Source organism: Pipra filicauda, unplaced genomic scaffold (assembly GCF_003945595.2).
Source record: "Pipra filicauda isolate LSUMZ 115617 unplaced genomic scaffold, ASM394559v2 scaffold135_size2527700_pilon, whole genome shotgun sequence".
Lineage (NCBI taxonomy): Eukaryota > Metazoa > Chordata > Aves > Passeriformes > Pipridae > Pipra > Pipra filicauda.
In genome coordinates this window covers 1,754,721-1,775,964 of record NW_024103829.1, presented here as the reverse complement: position 1 = coordinate 1,775,964, position 21,244 = coordinate 1,754,721, and the positions used below count along the sequence as shown (strand labels likewise).

Below are 21,244 nucleotides of genomic sequence, written 5' to 3'. Positions count from 1 at the left end.
CTTGCACTGCATCTTTCTCTTCACTCTCTCCATTGTCTGACCCTTCTGCTTCCCTCGCCTGTTCCACCAGTGTTCCTGCCACCCGAGGAGCCCCCAGTATCTTTGTTTCCTGGCTGTATCTCTTGGAAAGCATCATCGGGTCATGAACCATTTCTTCCAAACACTGGCTGTATCTGCTGCCTTAGCACAATGATGGAGTTGCCTATATGGTCTCAATTTGCTGCAACAAAAAGCCACACTTCTTCAATCTATTCAGTGAGTTTTTGTTATCACTTGAAATACAGCAGTACAGCTCTGCACCCATAATGTCTTCAGAGCCACTTAACAGCACAGCTAGATAGCACGATTCCAGTTGAGCTCAGCTGAACACAGAAGGTGACTTCTGGTGCTGGAGCACTTCATCACTGGGGTAAGGTAGACTGGTGAGGCAGGGCAGCATTTGACTAGGAAAACCTCTTTCTCTGACATCCTAAGAGGGCAGCATAGCTGTACGAGCTAAACTCTTGCTGGAAAACAAAAATGTTTTTGCTTTGTCAAAACATTACAGTGGTGATTTTGTTCCTGTCTTTTGAAGGGATGAGATTTAATGGACAGATCCATTCAGCTCCTCAGTCAGCTTGAAGAGAGCTGGTTAATAACAAAGACCATTTGCATTCACACAGTCCCACCAGCTTCCTTGCATGCATAATGCCTCTTTGGTTGACTTCTCCCAGGGAGAAAACCAGTTTCCTGCTTTGTCCTTGGAAATGGTGGAAGGTGCAAACTCCAGGCTAAATGCAGCTCTTCTCTGCTTCAGGAGACTCAGCCCACTGGCCTCACATTCCTGTGGTCAAATCTAGCAGAGCAAACATCTGGAACATGAAAACAAACTCCCAGATTCAGGCACTCAGTCATAAGAAGGACAGGGAGGGTGTTTCTGCTGCAGTTCATCATCACTAGGGTGAGGTGTATGTGTGGGTGTGCGTACAGGCACACATAACAGTCGTCCTAAACTTTCTGTAAAGACAGTGCATTGTGTGCATCTGCACAAAAAGATTACAACTCCAGGTGAAATGGGAATTTTACAGCCCTCTAAATCCTTAACTTTGAATCTTTCAGTGTTTATGCAATTTGGGAGGAGTCTAATTTTGACTTATTGACATCAGCACACTTTACTGAGTGAGAAGGTCTAACTCCTACTATGATTTCCTCTGAATCCTCATATGAAGAAACAGAATTATTACATTTATGCAAACACGGGGTGCAGTGTTTTCAATAAAACAAAATGCCTTTAAATGAAATACTTCATATAATTTGATTTATTTGTAGTCCTGCTTCTAAAGATTAAAAACATCTACAGTCTTCCCATGATCAATAATCCAATTTTTAAGGGGCTGTTACTTTAATTATAAACATATAAAAGCAATCTAAGTTACTAAAACCCTATATACAGACACATTGTAAAAGCCAAACTACTTTTTACCCAGCAGGAAAAAAAAAAAGACATAAATAGGTCTGAAATGTTGCAGACATAAATATTTTGGACAGACTAGAAAAACCTCTGAGAATTTGGGATCATAATCAAGCCCCTTAGCAGACCATTCAGTAAACCACAGCCTGAAGGACCCTGTGGTGGGTCCCAGTCGTGGAGTGGGACGTTGGAAGGATGCAAAAGGCAGCACACCTGCTTTGCTCCGGGGGCCATTCACCTGGCACTATAAACAGGTTACAAAGTAAAAATGGCTTCGTAGGTGTGCCACAAGCATTCACAGCTTCTGTGTGCAATGCGGTGTGCTTCAGCTGACAGAAGAAAAGAGAGAACACGCATTCCTTCTCTGTCTGCAGCCAGATGGGCATTTTTTCCTCTCTGTTTCTATCTCTTTCTGCCCACCTCCTTCATCCCTCATCCAAGCTCCATAAGCTTCCTATTACACCAGAGTTTAAATCCATTTGTGTTAAACTATTACTGTTGTAGATGCTCTTTCTATCTTCCTGCTGCTCAGTAGGAAGTAGACTTAGTGGTGCCACCCTAACTAATGAAGATTTATTTAAGAACAGCTCAAACGCATTAAAAACCAGTAGCTTGATCCCACAGTCCTGTTCTAAAGCCTACAACCTCCAGCCCTAATTGATCCATTGTGGTGTCAAAACAAAGTGCTCTTGGCAGACCCAACACTGTCTCAGATGCATTCTTACATATATTAGTTGCATTAAATAAATTATTATCACTGCACCAAACTGCCTCCTGGCCTCATCACGCGTTAAAATTTCAGGACCTGCTTGGGGCTCACCCTGCATTGCTGACATCTATGAAACTGCCATCCACACAGTCACCCAGAGCCAGACGCTGCAGTCAGGCTCATGCAGCAGCTTGTAAGCACAACTGTATTTTTAACATCCCAGAAACAGTTACTGCGTCATCTCCCTTTATGGCTTTCCTGGAATATTCTTTATATTCTTTGGTTTGTACAAAGTGCTGCGTCTAGGACGATAACTCTCCCTGCGCAGATTGGATGGGATATTCCTGCCCTGTGAGGAACACATGGCCTTCCTCCTAAACATAACATATTGATTTTAAAATTGCTTTGATGACTAGGAAAGCAAAGCACAAATGGGAATCAGTGCATTTATCAGAGCTCTGCTCTTTGTGCGAGGGCAGACGACGTTTCTGATTGCCAGAGGACAAGCGTACTGGTCTCTCCAAAACATGAGGTAAAGATTTACGCAAGATGTGCTCTTAACTCTTGTCCTGCCCAAGTCCAGAAGTCATTTCCAATAGGTTGGAAACGCCAAGCCAAACTTAAATCTTACCTTAACCTGTCTTTTTATGAAGGCTGACTCATCACTAGCTCTGCTTTCACTGTCAGTAGTAGGGCAAAACTGCTCTTTCACAAGGATGATATTTACTCCATATTGAAGTTTATTAGGCTTCAGCTTTTTATAAGGCAGCAGCAATTAATTGCATGGAACATGTGTTTTCATCATCCCCAGCTGTAACTGTTAGAGGGTACAATGAGAGAAGAGATAAGGTGTAAACACCCTACAAAAATAATCTCTGGGCTTTGATATGGATGTATTGATTGCAGTCACCTGGTTATCATCAAATCTTTATGTGAAAGCACTGAATGTATATTTTATTTTAAACACTTAGCTCCTCTAAATCACAATCACTGATATTTTTTTTTTGTGACAGTAACAGGACACATTAGCTAGCTCTCCCTCTTAGAAAAAAAAACAAAAAAACCCCAAACCAAACCAAAAAAAAAGAAAAAGAGGACTTACAGCCCAGTGTGTGGCCAGATAGGACATTACTTCATCTTTTGTCACGGTTTGGTAAACAATAAACCTGCTGAGATTTAACCGGGAACTGGTGCTAACTCATGTTCCTCATAGACCTTGGGTCAGCTGAGCGTGGATGAACATCAGACAGAGCCTATGACCAGCAGCACATCATCAGGGCAGCCACGGGGCGGCCGTCAGGCACCGCAGAGCTCCCGCCAAGGTAAGAGGGAGGAAAACTCTTGGAGACAGCACTGGAGAGGCAGGGGGAGGTGAGGTTTGCTTCAAAAAAATCCCACACCTACCAAATCACACTGAGCTCCTGCCTGAGGAACATACTGAAAGATTAAGAGAATTAATTATTGAGCTTACTCATGTTTATTCAATCTTCCCTTTTGTTTTCATTTTTCTACTACTTTTTCATCTCTCTTGCTTTTCATTCTCTTGTCTGCTTTTGCTTCTCTTTTTTTTCTGCTTTTTCCTATTTCTTCCCTTCCTCTACTGTTTCCAATCATTCCCTTCTGTGCTTTTCCTCTACCTTTTCCCTTTTTTCAAGTGTCCTGTCCCTCTCATTTGCTCCCTGCAGGAGAGGAGAGGTGGGCACTGCTGTAATTTAGTGCTGATTCCTTATCTAGGTTGGGATAAGCAACAAAAAAAAAAAAAAGAAAGGAAACGACACATATTTTGTTTGAAAAATGTCACAGGTCCTTTAGGATCCTGATTCAATCCCTCCAAAAAATAAATCAATTTCAATTTTTAACAGGCATCAGATCACAACTCAAGGTACCTCTCCTTGGATGCAGTAATGAGTCAGCTAGTTCTAGAAACTGTGGGATATAGGAAACATATTTTGCCAGTTACTCATGGGCAATTCTGCAAAATTCACCACAACCACTATTTAGTGAGCTCTATCACATGGACTTTGCCATTGTTCAATCCCCTTGTTTTTACACACTTATTCCAACACTGAAAATAAAGATATCTATTTACTTAAGCACATCTTTCTGAACATTTTTAAATGCAATAAGCTCTTCATTTTCTGCCTTAAGTCACACCAAGGACAAGGCAGTAAGAGCTAACAAAAGTTCTTACAAAAACATTAGAGGTACTGTAACACTGCTATCACATTTTTAATATGAGATAGTATTCTACACCTCAGATTTAATGCACACAGAATAGTTACAAGTACAATGGCATTTCGAAAACAACATTTAGAAGCATGAAATTACAAGTGTACTGACAGTTTTTTATGTGCTTCCTTCTAGCACAGAAGCTGCTGCTCTTTGTCCACCACATCCTTTGTGTCAAAAGCAGCCCAATACTAATAAATCTCAAATACACGTTTGAGATTCATAGCAAGAGCTGCAACACCCAGGTGGAATTTATAAACATGTCTTATAATTGTTTCTGTGCCATGCTAGAGCACAGGCAGAAGGAAAGGTCTCTTTGCCCTGTTACTGGGCATCATAAATGGAAGTAGCTTCATTCCTCTGCCTGGGATCTCATCTGTGATATGTGCAGTTCTGGCTGGACTTGAAGGGGACCAGTTTCCCAGCCCTTGCTGGAGCAGCCCTGGGCAGCACCACATGCCACTTGCAACCGGTGGAGATGGGACAGCCCTGCAACACCTTCTTCTAGCTCATATAGGGAACCAAATATCTTTTTAGGACACTTACTGTAAATATTGATGAGTATTTATGTAAGGGAGCAGCGGGGCTTTAAAATCTGGCAGTGCCTAGACTTAACAGGACTCAAATCTGCTACACAATTAAGATTTGGGGTTAGACTTCTTTTTAGGCATTTACATAACCTTAGAAAGTGCTTTACTCAGAGCTGTCAGTCAGAGAGGTTCCACACCCAATGTACAATGTTTGGATCTAAAAACTAGACCATAGTGTAATAAGCAGGTTTTTTCCTGAACTCATTTCACGTAATTGGGCAGGAATCCCGAGATACTGGAGGCTTGAATCCTGCCTGGAAGCACAGTGCTGGGCAGGGAGGGTGCTATATGGGTTACACTACTGGATTGTGACTCTTTGGTTCCTCAGAACAATTCCCTCTACCTTTCTCCACCCACCTGGCAATCTGGTGTCCCCAGCTTTTCCCTGAGGAGCCAGTTAACCCAGAGAACTGCAAGGATTTATTTAATGTAACAAAAGCTTTTGTTTTGTGAATATCAGGCTTAAGTCATTTTATGGATATATCCTCTGGAAATAATACTCAGATTTCCAGAGCTTTAGAGTAGCTATTTGGAAATTCATTGGTAGAAACACTGAGAGTTCCTAAAGAGATAGGTCCTTAGTTGTAGTTTCTTTAACTGAGACCTTCCTGACTCAGTGAATTCCTGCTCTCATATACTAAAGGTAATACTCAATTTCTGAGGAAAAAGAAATTTTCACTGAATTTTTAAAATTATTAGTATAAATGTTTACCACAGAAAATAATTTACTGGCTTCCTCAGTTTCCTTCCATTAAAACCCTCTTACACCACACTGTTCTTTATGCATATACGAGAGAAAATCCAAGGTCAAAAGCACAGGGGCTCTGCTGATGCTGTTGAGCCCCATCCTTTCAGTGGGGCAGGGAGGACCTGTGCTGCCCCAGGAGCTCAGCACAACCTCCCGGAAAGCCCAGCTGCTGCTGCACTGCTCATGGGTGCCATCCCTGCCCACCCAGGACAGGCCTTAGAAGAAACCTTCCTCCGCAGCAACTGCTTATGTGCCCTGTGCAGCAGAGCTACCACTGCTGTGGGGGCAGCCCAATAGCCCGTGGGAACAGCCCAACAGCCCACAGCCCTCACACAGGCAAGGCTCCCACAGAGAGGAGTACAGTTGCATGTCCCTAACACTATCACACCAGCCTTGCTTTTTGGGGACAGGCTCTGCTGCATGGACAGCATTTGGTTTTTTGTTGTAAAAGAAGATAAATGGCTCAAATACTGATCTTCCCAAAAGCTGACTATAATAACAGTAAGTCAAATAAATCAGCATGTTTTGGTATTCTATAGAAGGTATGTTGAACTATCAAAGTATGATAGCTGTCTCTCTTCCAAGGATAGCCAGGTGATCATTCTTCCCATATCTCAGGGTAGATAGGAGTATTCATATCCTTATACTTGTGCTACATATGTAGGATTTAAAGTCCTTTTTGAAATGCTGAAATCAAAGTTCTAATCAAGCTGGCCCAACCCTCAGAGCTGTTACAGCCAACACTCAATACCACAAACTCAGGGGATTGCCCTTCATTTAGACTGCTTTAAGAAACTTTGGTTCCCGTGTTTTATACTGTCCTGGCTTTCCCCCACTTGCAGCCTTGGCACAGGAAGCAGACAGAGCAGTGCAGGTTGTAGCACACTCCTGTTCTTGACTACCTGAACACAAAGCAAAAGTGCAGGAGCCTGCAGCAAGGACCTGCCCTGAAAGAGGCTGGTGTGGAATTTGTCACCAGATATAGGAAGCTGAAGAAATTTGGCTTTTACCCTGCAGGAGCTCTGACACAAAATATCTAGAAAAAGGGCAATTTAGTAAATACGTAGTAGATCAAATTTAGTAGATCATCATTTTCATCATTATTTTCATCTCTTGAATCCTAGCAATAGCTTTAGCGGGTTGGAAAGAGCTTCTCTGAGAAACAAAGAGGTTTTGTCCTGCAGAGCCACAGCCCAGTGAGGGCAGACTCCTCCTATTACCCCTGGGCATCAGGTCCAGGCCACCCCACGTCATTGCTTCCCCTGCCTCTGTGTCCAGAGGACCTGCTGCAAAACGCTTCACCAATTTACACAGGCATCAATGTCTGCCTGAGTCCGGACATCCAAGAAGCACCAGGAATAGAAAAGATTGTGATATTTAAATTTGTTAATAAACTAAACAATACATGGCAGCAATGTTCCAGCTGGAAAATAAAACTCACAGCTGGAGCAGGCTGGCAGGGCGGTGGCTCTGTGCACATTGCAGCCCCCACTCTGCCAAGAGGGAACTCGGCAGCTGCCCGTGCATCTCCTACAGGGGCCAGCTCCGACCTGCCCATGGCAGAAGGGATGCTACAGCCTGGCCACTGCCCTGCCACCACAGCAAGCCATAGCTGCCCCTGCTTTCACCGATTGCATTATTTCCAGCCATTAAAGCATTGCTCTGCAGGCCTGGATTTTCATGTCAGGATCTATGAGAAACAGAATAACCCTACAAACCAAATTATATGGCTGAGACTCTCTTTTCCCACCTGGACAGAAACAATTTTGACCCCTGCCTGTTCTTTAACAGTCTTTTCCTACAGGTGAGTGACCTACAGTGCTCCACCTCAATTAACCACGGCCCTTGGCTTTTGGTAGCAATTTGTTTTCAATTACTTCCTTCAGACAAATCTGAATGATGACCACCACTTTTTTCACATTTCTTTCTGATGTCAAGTGTGTACCAAAGTGTTCACAGTGCATCAACTGTTGATCCTGCAAAATTCCAAAGAAAGCATCAGTTGCCCCTGGTGAAGACCAGGGCAGCCCAAACCCTCAGTTGCTTTGCCTGGCACAGATCTGTGGGCACAGACAGAAATTTCTCCCCAGTGAGGAGTGCAAGTCTGAGTGCTGCAGGGCCACCCTGGTTTCAACAACTCTGCTAAGTCAAGGGGAAGCACACACCTACTAACAAAATCACTCCTACCTGGAGCTGCAGTGCCGGCAGGGGAGTGGCAGCAGCTCCTGTCCCAGCTGAGCCCTGTGAGATGCCGACTGCTCCCAAAGCAAAGGGTACCCACAGGGGCTTAGGCACATGCTGCCCTCCCTCGCTGGAGCCTCTCCACCACTTTAAAGCAGCAGGAACCAGACTTAAGTTGATCCTAGTAGTAGATCTTCCAAGGTAGGGAAGTGAAGAAAGGAAGCTGCAGCACACTATGGATCCTAATTGCATTTGCTCTGCAGGCTCCGAAATGTCAGTCAAACAAATACGCCATCGCCTTTACTGCTCTGCAGTTGCCATTTACTATTTTACTGGGAAATTGTCCAGGAAAAGGATACTACCTAGAAGGGACTATTATGCCAGCACTGGAAACCAGCAATATTTCTGAACGACCCCATGGGCCCATTATCTATTCCTACACTGCAGAAAGACAAGAAGAGCCTGAGTGAGCCAATTTGTGTTTGTGGTAGCAATTGCAGCAGTAGTGGGGATGGAGACAGCCCAGGACCCAGCGGGCACATCTGAACTGGTGCACGCTCTGGAGCTGTAACAATGCACACCAGAGCAGAGCATGATTCAGTGAGTGAAGGGGGAAAATACCATCTTAAAATGAGCTCTTTTATGAGCCCGAGTTTCGTTACACAACTTTATCAGAGTTTATGAGGACTGGAGAAAGCAATATGAAAAGACACTCTCCAGCACACTGTCTAGCTCTATCAGTCCACAGAACCAGTAATTCCCAAGAGATGCAGATAATATGGGGCAGACAGGTTTGCTGAAGTGACAAAGCCACCTTCCTCAGGAAGAGCCCCACTAAAACCGTCTTTTTTTCTCTAGCAATGACTCTGCCCTAAAAGAGTTCAATTCCTGCTGTAGGAAGCTCCTTAATACCTAATTACCACTTTGCTACACTAGGAGTGAGCATTTGAGATACTTAACATGCAGAATCATTCTGAATCACCCCATTTTACCACTACTTTATTTTTCCTCCCAGTCAAAAAAGCATACCAAAGGGTGCATAGCCCACTTCTCCTTACCGTAATTCCCCTCCTGCTCCCACAAAGAAACATGGATTTAACTGGACCACATTCCATTGACTTATAAGCAAAGTTCAGTCTGTCTGTCCTTCCCTCTCTTCAGGTAGCAAGTACCAGCAGGCAGTTTCAGACCTACTTACAGATTCAACCTCTGTGAGCAGGGGGAACACAGTTGTGTCTGGCACAGGTGAGGAGGAAACCATCCATTACCAAAAAGGGCAACTCCCATCCCCTAGAAATCAGCTTAGCAAGGAAAACCTGTGCCCTTCACAAAAGCTCCTGGCTCACTGTTTCCAGAACATTCAGCAACCATTTTATTTCTGACATTTTTTGGTTTTCGTCACATTGTCTCTGGCACTGAAAGCACTGGTGGATCAATGCTCGGTTCAAACTCTTGTGTCAGGGCATCCTGTCCGTGGCTCTGGGGCAGCACTAACAAGGCCACACAGTGCCCTGCAAGCAGGGGAGAGGGTCGAGGTCACCACCAGCAGTGCTGTGGCTGCTGTCTGGCACAGAGATGGCTGTTCTGCTGCAGTCTGGGGTCTGTGTTCACTGCGTCACAGGGATGTACACCATGAGCATTTCGTCCCTATCTTATTCTTTGCACACTTTGTTGGCTCTAGGTATGGTTCCTGCAGACATACCAGCTGGATAAATATTAACTTTTTTCATTTTAAACAAAAAAAATGCCATGGTTTATCACCCCTTTCTCCCTCTCTGTCTCTCAAAGGGGATTTCTTAAATTCACACGGGTTACGCATTTTCATTAACCACATTGGCTGCAGTAAACTATGTTTGAATCATCATTTAGAGAAGTGAAGATTTAATTTCATGGTGGAATTAAGGTTGACATTTCCTTTTTATTTATACTACACCAAGGATTAATAAGGTTACTATAACCTTAATCTTTGATAGCTCAACAATAGAATACTCTGGGATTACTGCAAAAGCTGGATTTTAACTCTTTTAATCCCATTATTGTTGATAACCTTATCAACACTGTGCCCCACCATAAAGGTGGAGTAGAAGAATATCAGACTCTACAATTCCTTACCATGGAGCAGCACTCATAGTTTGAGCAGAAGAGCCAGAGACAGTTGCTTGGTTGATGCCTGCAGTGAGGTTCACAGTTTGCAGTAGGGCTGCAATGCTGCTTTTAAACTCCTTCTCAGAGATCTTTGCCAAGAAAAACAGTGGTCCAGTGGCATATGTTGGCAGAGCAATGCAAGGTTGCTCTAATTCCCTTACTTTGTTTTTCCCTCCTCCCATGCGACAACTACTCCAAGAATCAGACTGCCAGTCTGGCAAGTTGAGATCCAGAAACTTATTGCTAATTACCATGTTTACAATTCCCAACCTGTCTGTTGGTGCCAACAATCAAACTGCATCCTCTTGAGTGCACCAAAAGACACTTGCTGGCAGTAGTTTCCTAAGGTTCCAGGCTGGCTACATTAATTACTGTTAACTTAATTTTTGTGTATTGAGAAGCAGCTTTAATTAGTGATTCCATGGTTTAAAATCATCCTTTTATGAGTTTCAAGGAATAGCAGTTAGACTTACAGACTACTTACCAACCTACATACCTTTTATTTGGAAACACAAGTGATAGTAAACTTATATGTGGCCTGACAAATAAAATAGGCAGAGGTTTAATAAAAATCTCACCAGGAAATGAAAGGTTATGCCTTCCCTTTGAAGTAAAATAAGCAGCTCTAAAAAGGCAGGTTGGCTATTTTTTATCATCCTCAGTAAAGATTTGACTGGACAGAATAAACCACATTCTGATGGTATATCACTGAATCAAAGCATTTAATGAATTAAAAGAAAAAGCATGTATTTTATGAGCTCGGTGAAAGAGAGCCCAAACTCAAATAACTGCAGGGCAGAGACTGAGCAGAGAGGATCCAGTTTGTGCCCTGCAAGTTCTAGCCCAAAGCTCCTGAAGGCCATCTGACTACTCGGTTGGGATCCCCTTTAGCAGAGCACATGCTTCTGCCCCACCAGAGTCAGTAAAGCGTGCTGTGCCCTAAGAGCAGCACCTCTCAGCAGCCAGGCTGGGCTGTGAGGGCTTGGGGACTTGCATGGACACCCCAGGAATCAGCAGGAATAGGGCTGTGCAGGACACAGGAACAGGCTACCCACTAATGTTCTGTGCCCAGGGCCCATGCCTGCAGAGCCCACCCAACGCCCACAATTCCCCCCCACAGCAATACATTTCTAACCTGAATTTTCTAACCTGGTAATGACATTCAATCTCCATGATGCCATGGGCTTAAAAAGTTGGTCAGGAACTGATGAAAACTGCACTACACTGCCTCTCTGAGGACGTTTTATTCTATTCTCTGGTGGGTGTGGAACTACAAGATAGAGAGCAGAGCTAGCCGGAGCTCTGCCCCCCGACATGGCTTGGTGCTCCTGGGGTGGACAGGCTGATGGCAGCAGCACAAGGCTGATCTCAGTCAGTGCTGCTGGACACTGGCAGCATGCAGATGCCAGTGCAGCCAATGTCTGTGCTGTGTTGAGGCTGCAATCAGTCTCATCTCTTAGGGGCAGTTTGGATAGTCACAACCATCTGAAAATTGACAGTTTTAAGAGGAACCCTGCATTCAGGCTAGAGCAGCATCATGCCCATATCTGCTTATAATACTACTAGTCCTTCCTGGTTGTGTAAGGATAGATCTAGGAGTCTGATTTTAGGCCCCTTTTCCTAAAACTTGGTCTAACTAATGCAATAAAAGGCCACGGTAAGACTCTTTTCTGCCCTGTAGCAGATTCTCCACTGTCTCACTGAGTCCCAAGACACCAGCTAACTTCCCTGCTCTCCTGGCAGCATTTCTCAGGCTGCCAGCCACTGCCAGGCTTCTGCTCTTGCACTGCAGTCCTGCTCTGTGAGGTTGCAGTGGGCTACTGAGAAAAAGATAACCCAGGGCAAAACTCAAGCGTATGAAAGGTAGCATGGGGTATGGGAAGTAGAGCCAAAGCAGGGGGTAAACCAAGGAGACAGACACTAAAATCAAAAGGCATTTTCACTTACAAGGGGAAGAAGGGAAGGAAAATGAATCAGTGCTCCCAGAGGAGGCAGTCTGGATCTGCTCTGGTCCTAAAGCAAGAGAGTGGAAACAGGCATTTCAGAGCAGTTCATTTACACAAGGTGTACTGAGTATGCCAAGCAAACTACCAAAGGAGGCAATAGACCTGCATCTCAGAGAATGCTCTAAAAGGAGTTACATTACCACTTTAGAGCAAAGAGAGATTCGAGGCTCCGAAAGCAAGCAGCAGTATACAGGGACACATGGATGCAGCTCACGTGGCCCATGCTATTGATGTGTTTTCCCTCTCCAACCCAGCCTGCTCAGCTTGATTACTTACATCTTGTATAACTTATAGACATGGTCTAAAGAGAGTCGGCCAATTTCCACTCAATTTATAATTTAGCAAGCAGAGAAGCTTGATTCTTCTAATTTACATAAAACATACATAAAACTGAAAACAAAACAGCTTTAGAGCATATGGGTAAAGTACACGAGAGCCACAGAGAAAAGGAGTGGAAAAGGACATGGAGCAAAAGCACTGTCTGGATAATGCTTTGCTAAGGGGTTCTGAGTACTTTTTTTATGATAAATATCTAACAGACAAGCAAGTTTTCATTGTCACAGGCACGTATTGGCACTGCACCTCAGCCTCGTCACTGGACGATCAGCCACACAGGCCTATCTAACCAATGCCATAATGCTGGATGGGGCTTTTCTATTGCATCTTGCTTTTTCTAGGTAAAGAAATATTGTTGAAAACCTTCTGCAACAAGATGGCAAGAAGGCATCAGTGTGCATCAAGATAGTACTGCCTTCCTCCCATTCCCTCTTGGACACCTCCTTTTCTCATAAAGAAAGGTAGGGAGCTCCCACCCTGCAGATAAACCCGAGTCAGCATCCTACTTCCCAGGGGAGCAGCAACGGGGCTGCACTCTTATGACCATTTCTCCTGCATTCCTCCTCTGTGACTGCCGGGTTCTGGCAGAGCCAGTGAAGGCATTCTCTGAGAGGAGACACCACTTGCCAAGTGCCAAGTGCCTCCTGTGGCACGGTAGGCTCCAAATCATGCCTCTCTTCTCCGTTTGCCTGAGGATTCATCCTGGGTACTAACAATAGACTCCATGGAGGCTGGTGGAGCCCAGGCTGCCTCACCAGCTTCTGTCTGAATTCAGTCATTTCCAGTAAGCAATGTATAAATAGATGCTGCCTCATTATTGGTGTATATTGTGCAAAGGGTTTAGCCGGGGATGAAGCTTGCCTGCTTTCCTTTTATGGTTGAAAAGCGGGATCCCAGATCCTTTATGTGAGATCTCTGCACATGTCAATCAAACCACACCAGGAGGAAGATTTTGTGCTCTTAGGTCCATGATAAATGGCAGCCACATGGCCATGGGAAACGTCCATGGGAACAAAATGCAGCTCTGCACGTGTGCATGTGTGTATAGGCACATTTACACATATGCACACCAAAACCAAATGAAAACAGAATTCTAATGGTTGCAGCCTAATTTTTCTATTCCTTTTCAAACCCCAAGACAAGGTTGTAGTCTGGGCTACTCTGACACAAATCTCATTTGATATTGTTACAAACCACTGATTTAAACTAATGGAAGAGTTAGCCCCTGATTTAAAAAGCAGACCTTAGCGGCTGGCCCAAGGCCTGAGCCTCTCAGCCCTGCAGTCTGGCTGTAGCGCATTGATACTTGCCAGCTAAATTTGATCATGAACTCTAAGTGAAGGCAAGTTATCGATATTTCAGAAAGCCATTCCTCACACTTCTGAGCAGCAAACGGCCCATCACTAAGAAGGCCAAACCCTTGTCAGCATGAGCTGACTTATATGAAATGAAACACTGACCTCACTGCTAGCTCCAGAGTTAATCTCGGAAGAGAGATTTTATTAGAGAAAGCAGAGCTATTGTTCTGAGCCTCCTACAGGGCACATATTTAAGTTTTGCATCCAGGAAATGTGAAATACTTTAAATAGAGTCGTATTTGGCAAAAATTAAAACCTAAAAACTACAGTATTTTATGGGGGATTTATGTATTTTGGGTTTTTTTCTTGGATTTCGGATCACGCCCATTCAGCATCCTTTTCCTTGCTGGAGTTATTCCTCCCTCTTTACCAGGGAGGCTTGAGCAGAGCAAGCAGCACCGCCTCACTGCAGCTCCAGCCAAGGAAAATTAACATGTTTATGTTCATTTCTAACTGAGAGTCTGGACTGGTCCTGCCTTCTCCACTGGTAAGAATTTACATACACAGAAATGACAAGCACCTGAACAAGGAGAGCAAAAGGGAGTGGGGTTTGCCTCTTGATTCCTAGACCAGGACTTGCAGATCCAGTTTTCACCAAGAGGCTCTATGATCAGCTGAAGGCAAATGGATTTATGTTATCACATGTGCAATAGACACACGATGTGACAGCCACATGATGTCATAACACAACAAAGGACAGTGAGTAGTCAAAAAGAAAAGGATTGTACTGAAACCTTGAAAGGAATTATGTTATTGTCTTCTGCTTAACTCATACCTTGGCAAACACACAGGGAAAAAAGTCTCTTTCTTAAAAACAGAAAATTCACCACCTCTTAAATAGAGGTCTGAGAAAGCTTCCACTGCTCTCCTCTATGGTTCAATTACTAGAGGATTAAATGATCCTGACATTTCTAAAATAAAAGATGTTGAGAAAGAAAATCCCTTCCATCCCATCAAATCTTTTGCACGTATCATAAACAGAAAGGGAGACAGCCAGGCAGTGGAGGAAAGTAGGGGAACAAGAAACATTTTTTCCCATAGTGGTCATAACAACCAGGCCATCAAGATTGTAATAACTGTTGCTTTGGTAAAACAGCAAGTAATAACCTGTATAACTTTGGATTTCAGGATAATATTTTATGGTAACTTAATGAAGAGGTAATACAAAATACATTTAGTGGAGTAACCAGGTAAGTTATCTCCTGAAGAATGATTGTTAAAGGATGAGTTTCCAGATCGTGTGAAGCATTAGTGTGAAGCCTCCATGCTCTTACTATTTTCCACCTAACTTAAAGAAATAAAATAAATCCTTTATAATGCATTAATTAGTGATGTCTTTTTATTTGAATTTTCTATCATCTTCTTGTTAGGAGAATGTGAAGACTTGCAAAGCTATTACTATCAGATAATCTAAAAGTAGTCATATGAAACCTATATTATCTATGTAAATGCCTCTGTAAGATGCAGCAAGATGGTTCTTTTTTTGGTAACAGGCTGCACAATTGCATGCTGTACTGTTCTGGTTCAGAATGTTCCTCTTTCTCCAATTAGAGAAGACCAGTCCCATGTTGATCACTTTATCTTTGATTGCCAGTGATTTAAAAGATAGGCCTGACCTGTGACCATTAATAAACTTTGTGATGTTGTCCTGATTTAGTAAGAGAACCGCTAATTTTCCAAGCAAGGTTATGAATCAGCAATTGTTAATATCAAAGAAAAGACAGGTATATTTTTCCAACATTTCATGCCTAATGAAATTATGTGGAAGGGGTGTACACTGCATACAACTCAGATGAGCTGATATAGAATACAGTGGTGACAATTGCCCCTGAAACAGATAAAATTGACTTAATCTGAAATACTCTAGAGTAGCTTGGAAAGTTTAGGTTACCTCTTATGGGCCTACCTCTTTGTTTCAGTGGTATAAAGTGTTGGGGAATTATCAGAGTCATTTCAGCTCCATGGAGGTGTGTCACAGCAGTCAGAGGCAAAAAGGCCTCCCCAGGTGGCTCTCCAGCCCTCATAGGGTGACTACTGCCTGCCATGTCTTGTCTAAGGTAATTTTATATCTCTAAGGCAAGGGCTTTCCTGCCTGGACATTGTTCCATTACTTTATATCATTCTCACTGGATAGAGGGGTATTGGGTTCACTGAAAGGGAATGTTTCTTGATAGCCATGCTGCATTTTCTCCATACATAGCTTAAGGTCTGTTTGCACACACCAGGCTACATTGCTTTCCTGTAGACAGGAGAAATTCTGATCCCTCCTGATATCAATGGAAAATTCCCACTGGTTTCTGTAGGAGAACGATTTCAAAAGCATGATGCTCATTTTGTTTATCTATATGGGCATTATTACGTAATTTTGGCTAGGTATGTATATTCATACATTTATATACAAACCCCTGCCCTTCAGCTATATATTCAGGGCTCTTATTTTTCCCATCAATCAGCCCCCTCTAGTTTCTGGAACATTTCACCTAATTTTCTGTTGGCTGCTTTTAACTAAATACTGTTTTTCCAGAAAGCAAACTACCAAACATGTGTGATGTTCCAGCCCTGGTTTCAACACTTCTGGTGCATACTCCGAGCGCCACACTGCGATACCTCCTCGCCTACAGTCCCTGGTGCTTCACCTCTCCTCTACCCTCTGTCTCTGCAAAGCTGGGTCACATCTACCTTCTACCATCACCTCCTAGACTCTTCTCTCTACCTTCCTCAGGATCCTGTCTGTCCTTTGGTGTCAGACTCTTTCCATCACCTCTGTGAATTCTGGCTTGGTTTTTCACTTTTAGACTACTTATTTTTGGCCTGTCATTTAAATTTCTTTTGAGTCATTATTATTATCGAGCCAACTTTTATAAATAGCTCTAAGCATTGCAGGTATGTGATAATCAAGTCCTTTGATTTTTGAGCAATTTGGTTACTAAATGATAGCAATAAAAAGCATGCAATCATCATGGGCGTTAGCCCAGGAAATGTTTCTACCGTTAAAGCTTTCAGGAGGTATATGATGAATCTGGTACAAATTTATGGCTCTTAATAATGAGTGTTATGATTTACTTTTGCAACACTAAACGGTGAGGTGTCATAGCAGCTAAGGGTAATACCTGGGGGAGGTGCTTTTCAGAAAAATAGTAATCTATTAAAAGGAAAAGAAGAAAAAGCCTTTGGTATATATAAAGACATTATTTATTTTTAAAAACGCATAAAAATCCAGTTGTGTACATTACTGCTAGAATGATGTAAAAAGGCAGAGAAAAAGGCTAGTTAGCTTAATCTTACAGTTGCAAAGTATGTGTCTAGCTGTGTGGATGTATAGGTATTACTGTTTTTAATTTCCTCAAGAAAACCCTATGAACACTAGAAGCCACCTCAACTGACATAAAAGACAATAACTTGTTATGGGAAGAAAACTTACACTCCTCTCAAAATCAGATGTAGTCTGAAAAGCAGAAAGCAAGCAGAATTGATCCCGAGGAAAGGCATCTGCGTAACTGTACATATCTACATTCAGCAGTGTGGACATTTATTTTAGGCAAATTTGCAGCAGCAAGAGGAATCATAACACTGGTCATAAATACGCACTGTAACAGCACAGCCCCTGCTGAAGTGAGTGGGTGTTGTGCCTCTCTCAGGTCTGAGAGAATGGGGCTTTTCTACTATGCTGTAGCCTCCCTTCAGAGAGGTGTGTGCATATATATTCATTCCATTCAGAGATATATACATATATAAGGGATGTAGGCTTAAATATTTGCGGAAAGGGCACCTGAAATCAAATGGCAGTCCCCGTCACTTAATTCAGGATACTGCTAAGCAGAGCAGTGCTTCACATTATAGGCAGACCCAGGCAGGGCTGTGACCCTGCCTGCACAGGACAGTAGGGACCAAAGCTACTCTTCCTTCTCCCACTCCTGCCATGGGGCACGATGTACCCATGGTGCTTGGGAGCACAGTCCTTTGGGCAGTTCCCCAGTCCAGGAAGGCCCAAGCAGTCACGGAGCAGGGTGGGGAACAGCCAGCATCATGGGTGGCTGCAGGGGGGCCCTGCACGCTCCCAGCTCTGCACCAGGACAGCTGCCACACCAGTCTCTGCTCTGCCATCAATCGGCTATGCTGCTTTGTGGGCTCTGGCATGACAAAGACTTACCTATGGCAGCAGCCTTTCAGGCTACTCCAGTGGATAAAATTACCCAGAGATATAAATCTTCATAGGATTATGGCCTTTAAAGACATGGCTAAGTTCAAGTAAGTATTTTTGGGCTAATTCTTTATTTAATTTTCTACTAGGATGCAGATTACAAAAGCCATTTTAGAACAGAAATTCAGTATTCTGAATTAATTAGATATGCACTCACCAAAATAGCTGTTAACGCAAGGTTGGTGCTGCCACAAACCTCATTCTAAAGTGTCCTAGAAAATGCTCATACTGGTACAATTAAAACCCCTTATTTATAAAGTAATTTCTTATTATGTTCCACTATAAACTTTTAGTGTAATTTTTGCTGTTAATAAAATATCATTAGACTATTAGAGGCAGGGGGTTTTTAGAGTCATTTTTTAGCACACAGGATTTGCAATTTCTAAAGCAAAAAAGTAGGAAGTGTAGCATTGCAAAAAATCCCTTTCACTAGGGGTCTAATCTTTCCCGCAGTGAAATCAATTGGGGCTTTGTTATTGCATTGAATGTTAGGATTTGGCCCCAAATATTTTGAATTTAGCATGAACAACCTTGGTCCCCTGAACAAGTCCCATGGAATCTATGTGCATTCCCAGGATCATCCCTGCAATATGAATAGTCACTTCGTAGAGATCTGTTGTTCAGAAATATGCATATGTGACAGACCCCAGGAACTGCTAATGAACAGGGGGAGCCCCTCTGAGATCATGCTATTGGGAAGCATCATTCCAAGAGCCCTTATACAATATTTTAGAATAATTTTGGTAAGCATATCCAGTATTTCTCACATCAAATCTTACACTTTAACTCTTTTAACCCACATAGCATAGCAATTCCCAAAAGATTTTAGTGAAGAGAAGTCTACAATCATCAAAATGTTAATTTTGACAATGACAAAGAGTACATGCATTAAAAATGCATCAGCCCTGTCATTAAGGCATTATTCAGCAAAACCATCTCATCATGCTAAACAGAAAGCAACTAGAAGAAAGCAAGTAAAAGAACCATTTGCTAAGCTTGTATTTATGGGTACCAGTCCAATCCATACTGCACAAGGTACTCAACCAAGCAAAGAGCAAACAAATCCTTTACGTGATGAAATGGGAACTCCTAATAATACTCTAAGCATGACTCAAGGGAAAATGTCAACTAAAAGCTCAGATCAGAGGAAGGTTTGTAATACAAACCTGGATGTTTAAATAGTATTTCCATCGCTGTTCCTGCAGCACTTGTGAATGTGGCTGTGTTATGGTGCTGAACTGACTATGATTTAGCAGCTGATCATGTCTTTTTAAAGCATAATTTAACATTGTTTCTGAGGCTGTTGAACATACTAAACTAGAAGAAAAAATCTGCTTTCAAGTGGTATTAGAGGAACACAAGGATCAGAGTGCTAGCATCAAAGATGTGTCTAAAGAATAACAGATCCACACGTCTGTATAACAAGTAGCGCTCCACTTGCTACTGAAGGCAACAGAGTAAGATTCCTTTGGCAGTTGTTGGAAATAATTAGGCAGAACATAGACAGCCTTTCAATCTCTAAGCAAGAGACAGAGAGAAAGACATTCTCCATCATCCCGCCTCGCACTCACAACTTAACAATCATCCCATGTCTATCTTGTCCACATTAAAAATCGTTCCTAGCCTCATCATAGCTGAGCTTCAGGAAGGATCCATTCAAAAAGGCTGTCTCATCACAGTAATCCTGGTCTTGCTTTAAAATGGCTTCTGATCTAATTCATTTAAGGTTGAAATCTGGTCTCACAATTGTGACTACGTGGCAAAAAGACCTGGAATCATCTGGGGATGTGGAGAGGTCTCAAATGGGAAAACAGGGATGATCACACCCTGCTCCTTTTCTCTGCCACTCTTGTGAGCAGAGGAGCAGGGGAAAAAAGACTGGAACTATGAATGCTATGCCTAAGATTTTCCTAAGCACAGCATTTAAAGACTAACCAGGCTTTAATCAAAGCCTGTACCCTGCTGCTGAGATTGGAGAGAGGATCAGATGAACCTCTTCTATGTTAAAGCAATGGGGCATGTCTTGGCCAACAAGGAGAATCAACACTCCGTTGGTCGTGTTTCCCACCAGTCCAGCTGCAAACAGCATTTAGGGAGTCCTGAGCTCTTGGGAGAGGGGCAAATAAGCCACCACCTGAGCTGCAAAGGGCAAAACAATCCCTCAGCTCTTGCCCTGAACATGTGTCTCAACCTGGGGTCTCAGAAGCTGACAAACTCTACATTGGGCTGGGACTGGTGTGAAGTGGATTCTTAATCCTGCCTTCACTAGGTTGGTACTGCAGGGTGAGGACAAGGAGGTAAGAGGATCATGACTCTCCCTGAAAGCAACCGTCCACAACCTCTTTGCCAGTAGCGGCCCCGCTGGGTGGCCGAACACCTCGGCAGCCGGGGAAGAGGGACTTCCCCGGGAGTCGGGCGCTCTGCGGCCGTGCGAGGTGCCCCTCGCCTCGCTAGCACGGGTGCTCGGCACCTCCCCGCCCGCGAGCACCCCCAGCCCCGCATGACTCGGCTGCTGTGGGTGCGGGGGCCGTGGCCACCGAGGGGGCGGCAGCCCAGGCTCTGCCAGCGTGTGCGGGCAGAGCCGGGGCCGCCCCGGCCCTGCGGGCACTCCGTGTCCCGCGGGGAGGGACCCCCGGCAGGCGAGCAGCGAGGGGCTGCGGGTGGCGTGGGCTGGGAGCTGCCGGCCGAGTGCCGGGACACGGGGGCTGTCCGGACGGGCAGAGCGCCTTCCCCCCGCCTGCCGAGCGCTGCCCGCGGATGCGCTCCCCGCAGCGGCCGTGGCTCTCCCGGTCACCCCCTACCCGCGGAGCTTGGCCAGCCTTTACCCGGCCCTCCCCAGCCCTGGGCTTGCTCCCACGCACACACACACACAGCGGGCACCCCCTTCCTCAAGAGAGGGCGTCCGAGCTCCCCCCGCCCGGGCATAGACACAGAGTGAAACATTGCAAAGCGTAGGAAAAGATGGAAAAGGTGCTACCTTGGCAACTAGAGGAGGTGAGGAGCCAGCTGGTGGGCTGGGGGCGGTCGCGCTGCCTGCCTGCCTGCCCGCCGCCGGTACTCTCCTCGACTACGCGTATTCTTAAGCAATAACAACGTAATCCGTATTATCCACCCAAGAATACCCGTCACCGAAGAGAGTCAGAAAGCTGCTGCTGTTGTTGGTGGTGGTGGTGGAAGTGCGGCACTGGGACAATAAATCCATAACTATAATTCGCCTCTAGAAGAAGGAGAATCCACAAGGGTTGCCGAGCGATCTTGTCCCATATCCAATGGACGCTGAACCTTTCCATC

General features: G+C 44.2%; 1 long non-coding RNA gene across 8 annotated transcripts in view; it reads right to left on the bottom strand.

Moving 5' to 3' along the window:
• LOC113998234 overlaps positions 1-21,244 on the bottom strand; it is a 48,527-nt gene that overhangs the window by 21,560 nt on the left and 5,723 nt on the right. For 6 of the 8 annotated variants that reach the window (XR_005562401.1, XR_003544388.2, XR_003544389.2 and 3 more), the window contains one exon: positions 1-21,244. This exon is cut by the window's left edge. This is a non-coding gene — a long non-coding RNA (uncharacterized LOC113998234). The other 2 variants (XR_005562404.1, XR_005562406.1) reach the window with 2 other exon arrangements.